We start from the raw sequence: 14,335 nt of genomic DNA, 5'->3' as shown, positions 1-14,335 counted from the left end.
GGTTGTGTTTAGTGGATCCTAAACATGTCAGGCATAAATAGTTTCATAGTTTACAAAGAAAACAACAAGAACAAAATATCATGGAGAAATTTTCTTAGGATTGGGACTGGAATTGAGAAATGATCATTTACAACAGAAGAACAATATGTATCTGCCTAAAGAACTATGCAATAGAATTTTGGAGCAGACCAGTGAACAGACAGGTGAAATGTCACAAGAACCTCCTGAAAATACAGGAAGACCAGATGACAAGTGTGTCCTACCAAAGAAGACAGGAAAACTAACAATGTGCTCTCAGTGTAAGCGATACTTGTGTATGGAACATACTGTCTTCATATGTGAAAACTATCTTAGGTCTGGTAATTGAAGTAAACATTATTTTTGTGGTAGAATTTTATTTGGATTCTCATTATAGTTCATATAGGAATTTATTTCTTTTGTTATTTTTTAGATTTAGTAAGCAAACAAATAGTTGATGTAGAAAATGGATATATTTGATATTTTATTTTATTGATATTTTATTTTTCTGCCAAGTGCACATTGTATAATATAATAGGAAGCTCCTGACAAAAGAGAAAGACAAAAGAGATCACAACTATGGCCTGTCAAGCAGAAAAGGAAAGCTAAGCACATGTGCTGTCCGTGTAAGTGAGATTTGTGTATGGAACATGCTATTGTCATTTGTGAAGACTGCCTTGGGAGTGATAATTGAAGCAAAGATTATTTCTGTGGAAATACAGAAATTCACATAGGAATTTATTTCCGTTGTTATTTTTTAGATCTTGTAAGCAAGTAAGCAGTTGATGTTGAAAATGTTAATGTTTATTCTACACACTCATTACATATTAAAAACATATTTTATTTTCCTGTTAAGTAAATTAATATAATAAAATTAAAATTGATAATTCATCAATAGAAATACTTCTGAAAAATAAACATGATGTGGATAGGGAGGGGTGGAGGGGTTGAAGGGAGGGCAGGGGAATGGGGAAAAAAATAAGAACCAAGATGGATTATGTAAAGGTCCAAATTTCCAATGATGAATGTCATTATACTGTATATCTTAAATGTACCAATTAAATTAATTTTAAAAAATAAAAAATAAACACAGTGTTACATATCCCTATATTGCATCTTTTCTAAAAATTTACTGAGATGGCCCTAGGGCATCTGAAACCACAAATCAAAATAAACCTTTCCTCTTATTAGTTTGATCTATCTCAGGTATTTGTTACAGTGACATGAAAGGCCTGATTTAGTAATTTGCTCAGCTGCTACAGAATTATCTATAGAAAGCTACTCTTGGAGTTGGAATTCAGTACTCTTGAATTTTACTGTTGATCCAGTACTCACTAACAATACAGCCCTCAATGTAGAGGTGGTACCTTTAATTGTAGTGTATATCAAGCTATAAAATGAAACTTTACTTCACAACCACTCACTCACAGGTACCAGTACCTACATCATTCTTGACTGCTGTTATGACAACAGAGAACTGAAAATTTGACATTTTTTAATAACAGAAACTTGAACTTGCTTAACTGGGCATACTGAACTTGCTTAATTTGTGGAACAAGTGAAAAAAGAAATTAGTGCTTTTAAATTCAATTTGGTGAGTGCATTGATCACAGTTGAACAGATCTGTGAAGGTATAATTCATCTACTTTAAACTGTTGAAAATATTGTCCTAAAAAGTGCCAAAATAAACATCGGTCAAACAGCATTGTAAGTTAAATAAGCAAATATACAAAGTGTATGGCAGTACATTGATGTCTTTTTTCCTAGGTTATTAAATCATTCAGTGCAGGATATGAACAACCTCTGAAAGCCCTGTCCTACAATGTTTACAAACTATTATCCCAAAATATTAAAAAAAGAATTTATGTAGATATATTGTAGCCATCCATTTAGAAAGGAAATATATTGTTTTTTTAAACATTTTATTTGGAGAATATGTCTTAACCTAAAAAGAGGTAAAAATGATTATTTCCTTTGGAGAAAATTATATGTTAAACTCATACTACTGAAGTTTTAAATACTCTTTGTTAGTGTTATTAGGAAAATGAAAAACTCTGTGTTTCTGTTTATCCTTATTATATGTTAATTTTTAATAATAATCTGTTTTGTATCTCCACATCAGCTCACATTAAAATATAATGATACAATACATGACTCTGCTTAAATGTGACCATACTCTCGAACTCCACAAAAGGTTAAGAGAAGTCTAGGTTTTAAGTGAATTTTTATTTCTCTTCTTTAAAAATAGGTAATGTAAATCTGAAGCCAATTCTTCCCCTCCTTCTGATGCTGACCATAAATCAATGTTTCTTAAAAGAGCATGTATTAATTGGGAAGATGTCTGCAGAGGATTTTTTTTAGGACTATAAGCTCTAGAGTCAAGAGATCCAGGTTCAAACCCTGACCATGGTAGATATTTTATACATAGCATTATTCTGAGAACTAAGTAAAAGAACTTCTTATAAAATGCATAGCACCATGCCTGATCCCTGGTAAAGTAGTCCATAAATGCTACTTCTGTTAATATTCATTATGCCTTCATCATCTTTATAGACAGGTAGCCAAATACTCATGCATTTTGCCAAGACAAAGGAGATCTCTTGGGTCATGAGTACAATATTAGTAGTAAAGCAGCACCAAAAAAGAGAAAAGAAGTGTAAGAATAACAAAGAAATCTCCCAATATTTTTACATATGGAAGTCTGCATTTTCATGAAAGGGATCAGGCTCAGAAATGGCATAGCACATATTAGAACTTATCTTTATTACATATGTGAAATACAAAATATCTATATTTTATGATATCATTTTTAAATTTGGATTATATAATCTATAAAAGAAATTATATAAATCTATATAAAGAAATTATATAAATTATATAAATCTATATAAATAAATCCATTATTCACATGTGTTTTACAAAATATATAATTTTGGTTTAATTTTTATAACTTTATTATAAGTTGAAAAATTATAACTGTATATCTTCACAGGATATGAAGTGCTATTATATGTGTATACAATACATTAATATAATACACCATTGTTAAACATAGTCATATGCTATAAATTTCAAAAGATTTAGTTTTCTTGTCTGACTAAAATTTTGTACCTATCGAACAGTAGGCATATACTATTTTATTCAAAGTAACAACAATATATAATTGTCATTTAAAGTAAAATAACCTGTTGGAACAGCTGATTAAAGGGTATAATAGAGAACTGGAATTGAACTTTTAAAAATCTTCAGCTCTGTCACTCTCAGTTTTGTTTGTTGACCTCCTGTAAGATATTTGGGCTCTTTCAAAACTGATTTTTCTTTCACATATTTAAAATGGAGATAATAGACTTAAAGTTTTCAGTCCCATGTGTCAAGAACTTGGAAGTCATTACTCCATTCAAACAACTGGTATAAAGGTGAACAAAACAGTCAGTAACTCTTCCTTAGATCCTTGGAGAAGAGCGGTCAGACAGGTAGATACAGAGAATTACAAGTTAATGGAGTAGAATTCCTTCAGTAAAAACCTCCAGGATACTCAGGGATAGGAAATGGGAGAATCTGAACTATAACTGAATTGTTAGAGGCTCAGTATGGACATGTCTGAGAGTAAGAAACTCTGTGAGGATCCAGTCATAGGAAGGCCTTCAAGATTTTGGAGGTTTGCTTCCTGAAACGCCACCAGATTCTCCAAATGAGAATTCTGACAATATCAACGGAAAAAAAAAACAAAACGTCTCTTACGCTTTCAGAATAGAAAATGAAAAAGCATCAGTTTTGAAATACATGAGGGCTCTGTTTTTCATCATAAGACCTGCCCTCCTGAGGAACTATTTCATACAGACTAACCCCATGAGAATATTATCAGAGCCCAGTGGGTCCTGGGAAGAAAAATACCCAACTGCAGACATTTTTGGTCACAGTATCTGATTGTTGGGGTGGGGTGGGATTAAGAGAAACTAAAAAGCCTTCATGAAGTCCACTGTCCAGGGACAAAGGCACACAAAAACACTGAAATCTAATCATAGGACTATAGAACATGACCCCTCTTCCCATGACCTACCACCGCATTACTAAGGGCCTACTTATTGCAGTTCTTTTCATTCAGTACATCATTATAAGCCATACTAAAAGGTGAAAAATACAGTACAAAGAGACTGAGCAAGTTTCAGAATCAGACGCAGATATGAGCAGGAATGTTGGAATTCTTTACACTAAGGACTCTAATGGAAAAAGTAGATAACATGCAAGAATAAATGAGTAGCCCCCTGTCCTGCATGGGCAGTGGAGCCTGCCCTAACAGGCAATGTACTCTAAACCTGATCTTGGATGAGGCCAATGCCCAGGGAGACAAGGTAAGCCCCAGAGAGTTGAAATCTTCAGGGAGAAATAACAGACCTGGCCAAGAGTGATATTCACAACAAAGCTCACAGCTACTAAAAACTACAAAAACATTGTGAGATTTTACTCCAAAACTACTTTTTTCACAGCAGGCTAGAGTTGGAGAAGAAACCCAGTGGAGTGCTCACCATATTGCAGGAGTATTTAATCGGGGTCCATGTTTGGAAATAGTTTTTTAAGACTAAGCTAGAGAGGTCGTGGCGCTGAAGTGCACATTGTTAATGCATTACTGAGAGTCCCCCGCTGATAGACCATCTTTTTTTTGTGACCTCTACACACTGCAGGCTGCATTCACAGGATCCTCAGAGACCCTCAAGCCATGCAATGGACCCAGTGACCTTTGAGGATGTAGCTATGAACTTCATGATAGAGGAGTGGGCTTTGTTGAATCCATCCCAAATGAAGCTCTACAGAGATGTGATGTGGGAAACATTCAAGAATATGACTGTTATAGCTACAATTCAGGAAGTACTTGGAATAACCAGCAAATTGAATGAATGTACAAAAATTGCTCAAGGAATCTAAGAAATGAAGAGGTAGAAAAATACTATCAACGTAAAGGTTGGAAACAACAGGAAGAAATATTCCTTTGGACACCAGATGCTAACGTGGACAGGCAACAAGCTCCTTTACCTGACAGCCTTGCTTGTAAAAAGTCCCTGATTGGGCATTTGACCCTAAATGTGCCCATTATAGCTAACACTGGACTGAAGCCAGATGACTACTTGGGATTTGAGGAGAAGCTATATAAATGTAATGATCATGGAAAAACCTGCAGTGATTTCCAGTCCTTTCAGAAGCATACAAGGACAAAGACTGGAGAGAAATCCTATCAATATGAGCAATGTGCAAAAGCTTTTACTCTGATCTTAGTGAAAGACCTCAACCTGGAGAGAAAACCTCTGTAGGTAAGAAAAGTGTGAAAGCCTCCAGCACACCCAGTGGTGTTCAAATCCATAACAGAAATCACAGTGAGGGGAATCCGTTTGTATGCAAACAATGTGGGAAAGCTTTTTTTTTCTTCATACCATATTCAAATACATGAAAGAGAATATGCTGGGGAGAAGGCCTATGTATCTAAGGAATGCGTGAAAGCATTAGCTCATAGTCATTCCATTCATAGACTTAAAAGTATTCACACTGTGGTGAAACCTTATGTATGTAAACAGTCTGGGAAAGCATTTATTGTACAAAGTAATCATCCAGGTGAAAAACGCCATGTGTGTAAGCAATGTGGAAAAGAATTCACTGATAAATCCACATATCATAGACATACAAGATCACACACTGGTGAGAAACTCTATGTATGTAAGCAATGTGGGAAAGCATTCCGCACACACAGTCATTGTTAAAGACATGAAAATATTCACACTAGGAAGAAACCCTATGTATGTAAACATTGTGGAAAAGCATTCACTACACAGAGCTGTTATGAAATACATGAAAGAAATCACACTGGTGACAAACCTTATGTATGTAAGCAATGTGGAAAAGGATTTACTGATAAATCCACATATCATAGACATACAAGATCCCATACTGGTGAGAAACCCTATATATGTAAGCAATGTGGGAAAGCATTCAGACAAAGTCACTGTCAAAAGATATGAAAGAATTCACACTGGGGAGAGACCCTATGTATGCAAACAATGTGGAAAAGCATTCACTACAGTTATTTTTAAATACATGAAAGAACTCACACTGGGGAGAAACCCTATGTATGTAAGCAGTGTGGGAAATCTTTCAGCCAACAGACTAATTGTCATATACATGAAAGAATTCACACTGAGGAGAAACCATATGTATGTAAGCAATGTGGAAAAGGTTTTGCTGATAAGTCCACATTTTGTAAACATAGAAGATCCCACACTGGTGAGAAGCCTTATGTATGTAAGCAGTGTGGGAAAGCATTCAGCACACTCAGTCACTGTCAAAGACATGAAAGTATTCACACTGGAGAAAAACCCTATATATGTAAACAATGTGGGAAAGCATACACTACACAACAATATTTTCAAAAACATGAAAGAGGTCATACTGAGGAGAAACTTTATGTGTATCAGTAATATGAGAAGTCTTCAGCCAACAGAGTACTGGTCAAACGTGAAGGAATTCACACTGGGAAGAAGCTCTATGTATGTAAGCAATGTGGGAAAGCATTTTGTATACAAAAGCGCCATCAAATACGAAAGAAAGCACACTGGAGCAAGCTATCTAGGCAGTGTGGGAAAAGATTTGATGTAAGCTCTTCATTTATTAGACAGAATTCACTGGAGAGTAACTATGTATGTAAGGAATGTGGGAAAAAATTCAGCTGATACAGTATCAAATACATGAATGAGGTCACACTGAGGAAAAAGCATATGTAAGCAATGTAGGAAAGCATTTGGCATAGATGGGTATTGTCAAATGCAGGAAAGAAGTCACATTGAGAAGAAAACCTGTATATGTAAACCTATTTTGAAAATCCTGTGAGAATTACTCATATAGTGGAAACCTGTAGAAATAATATGAACATTTTGATATCAATATTTCTTCATTAATTTTCTAGAAAATACACTCCCAGATGGAGATATCCTAAAGTGTATTCATTCTGTGTTTTTCAGTAAATCACTTGAAAATATTTGAACTATGTATCTGTGGTCTTTACTATTAAAAAATTGAGCTGACATCATATATTTTGGTGTATGCCAGTGTCTGTGAGCACAACATAGTGTCTCCGAATTAAACAATGTTAATTGAAGTGTATTTTTCAGTTCCAAGTAGGGTTAGTATTTATGTAGTATTTATTTTGTTTTGTTTTTACAATTGGGAGGAATAGATCACTAAAAAGTAAATTGTGTTAATTGTGGGGTTTTTGTGTTTGGGGTCTTTTTTTGGTACCGGAGATCAAACTCGGGTCCTTGTGCTTGCAAGGCAGGCAGTGGAACCACTGAGCTAAATCCCCGCCCCCTAATTGTGTTTTAATTGTCAGGATTTCCCACTAGCTTTAATTTAAATTTTGTTGGTGTATACACTCCATATTCTGTGTAATAATAAATTTTTTAATTTGATGTTATATTTTATAGAGAGAGGCTTGTGAACGTGTTCTTGACAAATGTTGTTTTCACAAAACATGTATATTAGCAATATTGTATTTTTCATATCCTGACAAAACACTTGCATATATCTCAAAGTAATTGTATATTATATCAAGTACATAATTTTGCCTAGCTGCCTTCATATTGGAATCAATATTATGATTTTCATAAAATTTTGTTTACTTACCATCAAAATCTTATTTTTATGCCTAAATGATGATGACTTTTAATTTTGTGGTAGTTTTCCAACACTTGATCTAAAAATAAACCATACTGTTGTGAATGTCTGATTGCCACAGGTCAGCAAGAACATAACTTGTTTGAAAATGGATATCATGAATTGTAGTAATAAATCTCTCCAAAAGGTATAAGTGATGGAATGATTTATCAGTAACAACGTTATCAAAGAAATTTTTGTTCACAGTGAAGTTGTGTTGGGAAGAATAATTATTGGATGTGATGAAGCAAATGCCTTTATTCTATTCCTTGATGCTGGGATTGACATTCTCTTTGGTAATCAATACTGCTTTAACTAAGAAGATGAAATAAGGCCATGAAGGAAAAGAAACAGTAAGTTTAATAAAAAGAGGAAATTTACTACTTTCTGAAAAAAAAAAAAGACTAAGCTAGAGAAGAGCTTCACTTCAAGGTTTCTAGTTGTCAACACACCTTGACTGGTGAGAGATAGATAGTCACAGGAGACAGCCACGGAGAGCGAGTGGGCTAGACATAGGCCCTCTGAGAGGTTTAAGTTCAGGTGAGGAAGAAGAAGGCTCTGCCCTCAGTAGTGAGAAGCCATGCTTTATGAGTGTGGCTTTCAGAGGAAGCTGGATCTGAAAGTATTGACATTAAGTCCAACAATCTCCTTGAAGCACTACCCTGCAGCCTATATCCATCAGAGATAAGAAACCTGATTGCTTTCAATCTACCAACATGAGCAAGGACACACCATATCTTGGACCCTTGCCACAGTCTGAGGTATACAGAGACAGGGCCCCTGGAATAGGCAAGGCACCTCACAAACCCATAAGGTGTAAACCTAGGTGGAGAAAAGTATTTGCTAGATTCCAAGACAAAGTGCACATCCTAGAAAGGAACCACTCATTCAAAATTACAGGGGAATTTTTTTTAATTCACTCAATTTTTTTCTCTTTCTCGTTCCTGCACGGGGTGGGGGGTGGGGTGGGGGGTGGGGTATTGTCACTTTTTTCTCTTTTCATTTCTCCTTTTAATTTTTTTGCCATTGTTATTTTTCTTTTTTTCTGTTATTTTACTCTCTGTCTTTTCTTCTTTTTCTGGTTTGTTTTATTCTGCCACTGTTACCTAAAACTATTAATTTTCCTTTACTTCTCAATAGAATCCCCTATCTCAATTTTCTACCCTCTTTCTCATTACTGGTTAATATTTCAAGTTTTACTGATCTAATTCTCCAATTCCCTACCCCCTTAATCTTTATTAGTACAACCATGAAGTTCTATGAATTTTCACATATGGAAAAATATGCCATTACTCTTGAATACAGTTCTATTGTTAGTGGAAGTAAAGTTCCATTTAGTAGATATTTACTGTAGGTCAATATTTGGTTTGTCTTGATGTTTATGGTATAATTATAGATCTCTTTTCTATGGTTGTAGGTGGTACATTATCGGTTCTTAGGGTATGTCAATAGACAGTTTGTCTTTGACATCATTATTGTTGCTGATTTTATTACCATAGCCAAGGTGACATAGTGTTTGCAGTTAATTAGTTTTCTCTGCATGTCAATATCTGGATGGCCATAGTGTCACTAACAATACTGTGGCCCATTCCCAGAGAACTTCAGCTTGCATCCCCAAACAGAGGTAGATTCTAGACATAACCAAAAGCCTATCATTTGCCACCCAGGGAGCATTGCTGAAAAACAAACATTAACTAAAGAAGTCTCCATACTAGCAACAAAGACTTCTGCTAATATCAAATTGCAAGTCTCAGCACAAATAGAAAAAAACAAATAAAAAGTAGAAACATGAGAAGATAAGATAATAAAATGAGAAACTCCTAACTCCTCCAAAGCTGATCCACAGCATATCAAGGGAGAGAAAATCAAAACCCACATAGTCAAGTTACACAAAATGATAACAGAGGAAATTTTAAAAAAATTTTAAAGATCAATAAGGTGCTTGACAAACCACTTTTCCATATAACTAAACAGAACAAGATATAAATGAATGGATAATGGGACTAAGAAGTGAAACAATCTGCAAGTCTACAGAAGACACTGATACAAAGACAGATGAGCTAAACAAAATGACACAAAACATGAATGCCATTAGAGTCCATAAAAAGGTACCAAACATAAATTCAGGAGATTAAAAATTATATCAAAAGTATGGAAAGCAGAATTGACCATTGTGAGTACAGAGTGTTAGAACTAGAAGATAGGACCATTGTTGGTGACTCATTAATGAGAGATACTTTTAAAACAAGAGAACATGAAAAATGGATCCAACAGACATTAGTTGATGTAAAGAAGAATAACCTCAGATTTATTGTCATCACTGAAAAAACAGAAGACAACACAAATGACATAAAGAACCTGTTTACTGAAATAATACAAGAAAAATTCCAACTAAAAGAAAATAACATACATATAAGTGAGGAACATATAACTCCAAATACCAAGAATCAGAAAAGAACCTCTCCACAAGACTTCATAGTCAAAATCCCAAAAGGCTAATTTAAGAACAGAATTTTAAAAGCCACTAGAGAAAAGGAATGAATCACTTATAAAGAAAAAGCCATTTGAATTGAAGTAAATTTCTCAACACAAACGTTAAAGGCCAGCAGAGCTTGCAGTGAAGTTTTTTAAGCCCTAAAGAAAAACACAGACTGATACATCCTGTAAAACTATCTTTCAAAATTGATGAAGAAATGAGATACAGTGGACCCTTGGCTTACAAACTCAATTCATTTGCAAGGACTGGTTGTAACTCAAATTGGTCAAATGAAGGCTCGGGCTCCTCTACACAGCATTTAAAATCTCTCTCCTGAAGGGGCTTCCTGGTCGCCATCGGTTCCTTCACTCCCAGACCAGAGGAAGGAGCTTCTGAGCAGCTGTCCCACCACTCCCAGCCCAGAGGAAGGGGCCTCAGGGCCACCATCCATCCTGCCGCTCCCCACCAAGAGGAAGGGGCATCTGAGCTGGTGACCCACCTTGCCCAGCTCAGAGGAGGTGAGCCGTGTGGCCGCCAAAAGCACCCCCCCCCCAGGTCGAAATGAGAAGACACGTAAATAAGTCTCAAAACCAGACTTCCAGATCACCTACGGCAACCCCAAAGGGAAATGAGATGGAACACTCTGATACTCAATCACCTGGACACCCTGAACAGGCAAGAAAAGAAGATCTGGAAAAAATAAAATCAGAAATAATTTCTCAGATAAAAGCAGAGATTGTGCTCATAGTGAAAGACATGATTAATAAATCTAGAGAGGAGCTGAGGAACATGATGGAATCCCAACATAGGAAACAAATGGAATCCATAAAACAGATGCAAATAGATTTCAAGCAGATGAAAAACTGCATTGACTGGGATCTCATCGTACTAAAAAGCTTCTGCACTGCAAGAAAACCTGCCAACAGAGCTAAGAGACAACCTAGAATGTAGGAAGAAATTTTTAGCAGCTCTACTTCAGACAAAGGTCTACTATCAAGAATATATAAAGAATTGAAAAGAATCAGACTCCCAAAATTCAAAGACCCAATTCAGAAATGGGTATCTGAAATGAACAGACATTTCTCAGACAAAGAAGTAAAAGGAGCAAATAAATATATGAAAAAATGTTCGTCATCACTGGTCATTCAAGAGATGCAGATGAAAACAACACTGAGATTCCACCTCACCCCACAAAGAATGGCTGCTATGAAGAAATCAACAAATAACAAATGCTGATGGGGGTGTGGAGAGAAAGGAACTCTTCTCCATTGTTGAAGAGTGCATTGTCCATTGGTGGGAGTGCAGACTGGTGCAAGCACTGTGGAAATCAGTATGGTGATACCTCAAAGAAATAGGACTACAGGTGCCATTTGACCCAGATATTCCCCTACTAGGAATCTTCTGCAAAGAATTAAAAGAATCATACCGCAGCAATATATGTGCACCTATGTTTATTACAGTTTTTAACAGCTAAAGCTTGGAAACAGCCCAAGTACCCATCAACAGGAAACTGGATAAAGATGTGGCTTTTGTACAAAATGGAGTACTACTCAGCCATAAAGAATGAGAAACTAGAGGCATATTGAGGCCATACTCTTAAGTGAAATAAATAGGACACACGTGTAAATACCAAATAGTTTCTCTAGTGTGAGAAATTGAAAGTATAAATAAGGATGAAAATGATTAAAATGAACAAGTGAAAATTTGAAATAGGAAAAGGTCCAAAGGTGTAGGGGTGGTGGGAGGGGAAGGGGAAAGGAAAGAAGGGAAAGGAAAAATTATGAGAAAGAAAAAAAAATGGAAACAAAGTCTATGTAAATAGGGAAAGGAGGAGGGGGTGAAGGGCACACAGGTAATGGGAAAAAACATAAGAACTAAGATACGTAATGTTCAAGTACAAGCACTCAATGATAAACGTAAATGTATTGTATACCTAAAATGTACCAATAAATATATAAAATAGAAAAAGAATATAGATACTGAAAAATAAAGACAAAGAAAAGTTGTATGGAAAAAAAATGAAAGTCTACACAACAGAATGAGCCAATGTGAGGACAGAATTTCAGATATGAGTAGATAAGATTGCAATTAGTGACCAGGAACAGAAAAATTGCTTCAAAATTGTAAGGGAACATGAGAAATTGATCCAACAGCTGCTAGACGATGCAAAGAGGAATAACATAAGACTGATTAGAGTCAGAGAAGAAACAGGAGAGAGTGCAGATGACATCAAAAAACTCTTCACAGAAGCAATGGCAGAAAACTTCCCAAGCAGGGGAAAAGAAGTTGACATACAGACAAATGAGGCAAATAGGATTCCAAATAGCCTTGATCAAAAAAAATCTACACATAGGCATATAATTGTTAAGATTCCAGAAACTCAACAGAAGAACAAAGTTCTACAAGCAGTTAGAGAAAAGAAACAAATCACCTACAAAGGAAAACCCATCAGAATCACAGCAGACTTCTCAACACAAACCACCAAGGCCAGAACAGCTTGGAGTGACATATTCCAAGCCCTAAATGAAGGCAGCCTCCAACCTAGATTGATGTATCCTGCAAAACTATCTTTCAAAATTGATGGAGAAATAAGATACTTTCATGACAAAGAGCACTTTAGGAACTTCATGAATACCAAACAAGCACTACAAAAAATTTTAGACAATATCCTAGGAATAGATATTGAGGATCACAACCCCAGGAAACCAAGCAGAATGAACCCATCTGGCATGACAAGAAATTAAATGTAAAGGGGGAGAACCCAACAAAAAGAAAAAGTCATGGCAATGATCTCAATACATTTCAGTTATAACCATCAATGCTAATGGTCTCAATTCACCAATCAAAAGAAATAGACTAGCAGAATGAGTTAAGAAGCAAAATCCAACAATATGCTGCATACAAGAAACACACTTAATTCAAAAGGAAACTCATAGACTGAAAGTGAAAGGGTGGAAAACTGCACTCCATGGGATGGGATCCCAAAAAAAAGCAGGAGTAACTATTCGCTTTGCAGGTAAAGTAGATTTCAAACCAACACTGATTAAGAGAGACAAAGAAGGGCACTATATCCTTGTAAATGGAACAATCCAACAGGAAGACATGGCAATCATAAATATCTATGCACCAAACACTAGGGAGCCCAACTATGTAAAGCAAATACTAACGGACATGAAAAGTCATATATGCACTAATACAATTGTAGTGGGGGGACCTCAACATGACACCATCACAAATAGATAGATCAACTAGACAAAAGATAAGTAATGAAATACTAGAACTCAATCAAACTCTTGAACAAATGAACTTAACAGATGTTTACAGACTCTTCCACCCCACAAACTCAGAATACACATTCTTCTCAGCTGCACATAGGTCATTCTCCAAAATAGACCACATACTCACACATAGAACATGTTTAAGTAAGTGCAAAGGAATTGAAGTTATCCCCTGTATATTATCAGACCATAGTGTGATGAAATTGGAGATCCATATAAAAAGAAACTCAAAAAACTTAATAAACATGTGGAAATCAAACAAAACACTTCTGAATAACCAATGGGTCACACAGGAAATTAAAGAAGAAATCAGATAGTACCTTCAATTACAACATATCAGAATATATGGAAGACAATGAAAGCAGTCTTATGAGGGAAATTCATAGCAGTGAATATGCATATTAGGAAAACAGAACAAGCCCAATTAAACAACCTGATGCTGAACCTCAAGCTTCTAGAAAAAGAAGAGCAGGAAAAACCCAAAGCTCATACAAGGGAGGAAATTATAAAGATCAGAGGAGAAATCAATGCAATGGAGACTAAGAGAACGACACAAAAAATCAATGAAGCTAAGAGTTCATTCCGCGAAAGAATAATCAAAATTGACAAACCCTTAGCTAAGCTTATCAGAAAAAGGAAAGAAAAGGCCCAAATGCATGCATGCAATTAGGAAAGAAAAGGGTAAAATTACAACAGACTCAGCAGAAATCTAGAGGATCATCAATATCTACTTCCAGAACCTATACACCAATAAGATGTAAAACACAGAAGAAATGGACAGATTCCTAGATACATATGAATTACCAAAGTTGAACGAAGAAGACCTAAAAATTCTGAACAACCTAATATCAACCAATGAAATTAAAAA

At 35.5% G+C, this 14,335-nt stretch overlaps 1 protein-coding gene and 1 pseudogene across 3 annotated transcripts in view; one reads left to right on the top strand and one right to left on the bottom strand.

The window, feature by feature from the left end:
• Positions 1 to 14,335, bottom strand: part of Tmem117 (transmembrane protein 117) — a 569,660-nt gene that overhangs the window by 259,527 nt on the left and 295,798 nt on the right. The window lies entirely within an intron of this gene.
• LOC147821497 (uncharacterized) lies at positions 4,694 to 6,704 on the top strand (annotated as a pseudogene).

Source organism: Heterocephalus glaber, unplaced genomic scaffold (genome assembly GCF_053883595.1).
Source record: "Heterocephalus glaber isolate CG9 unplaced genomic scaffold, H.glaber_assembly_v1.0 deba00001733, whole genome shotgun sequence".
Lineage (NCBI taxonomy): Eukaryota > Metazoa > Chordata > Mammalia > Rodentia > Bathyergidae > Heterocephalus > Heterocephalus glaber.
The sequence above is the reverse complement of the archived record's forward strand: the minus strand, read 5'-3'. Positions and strand labels throughout refer to the sequence as shown.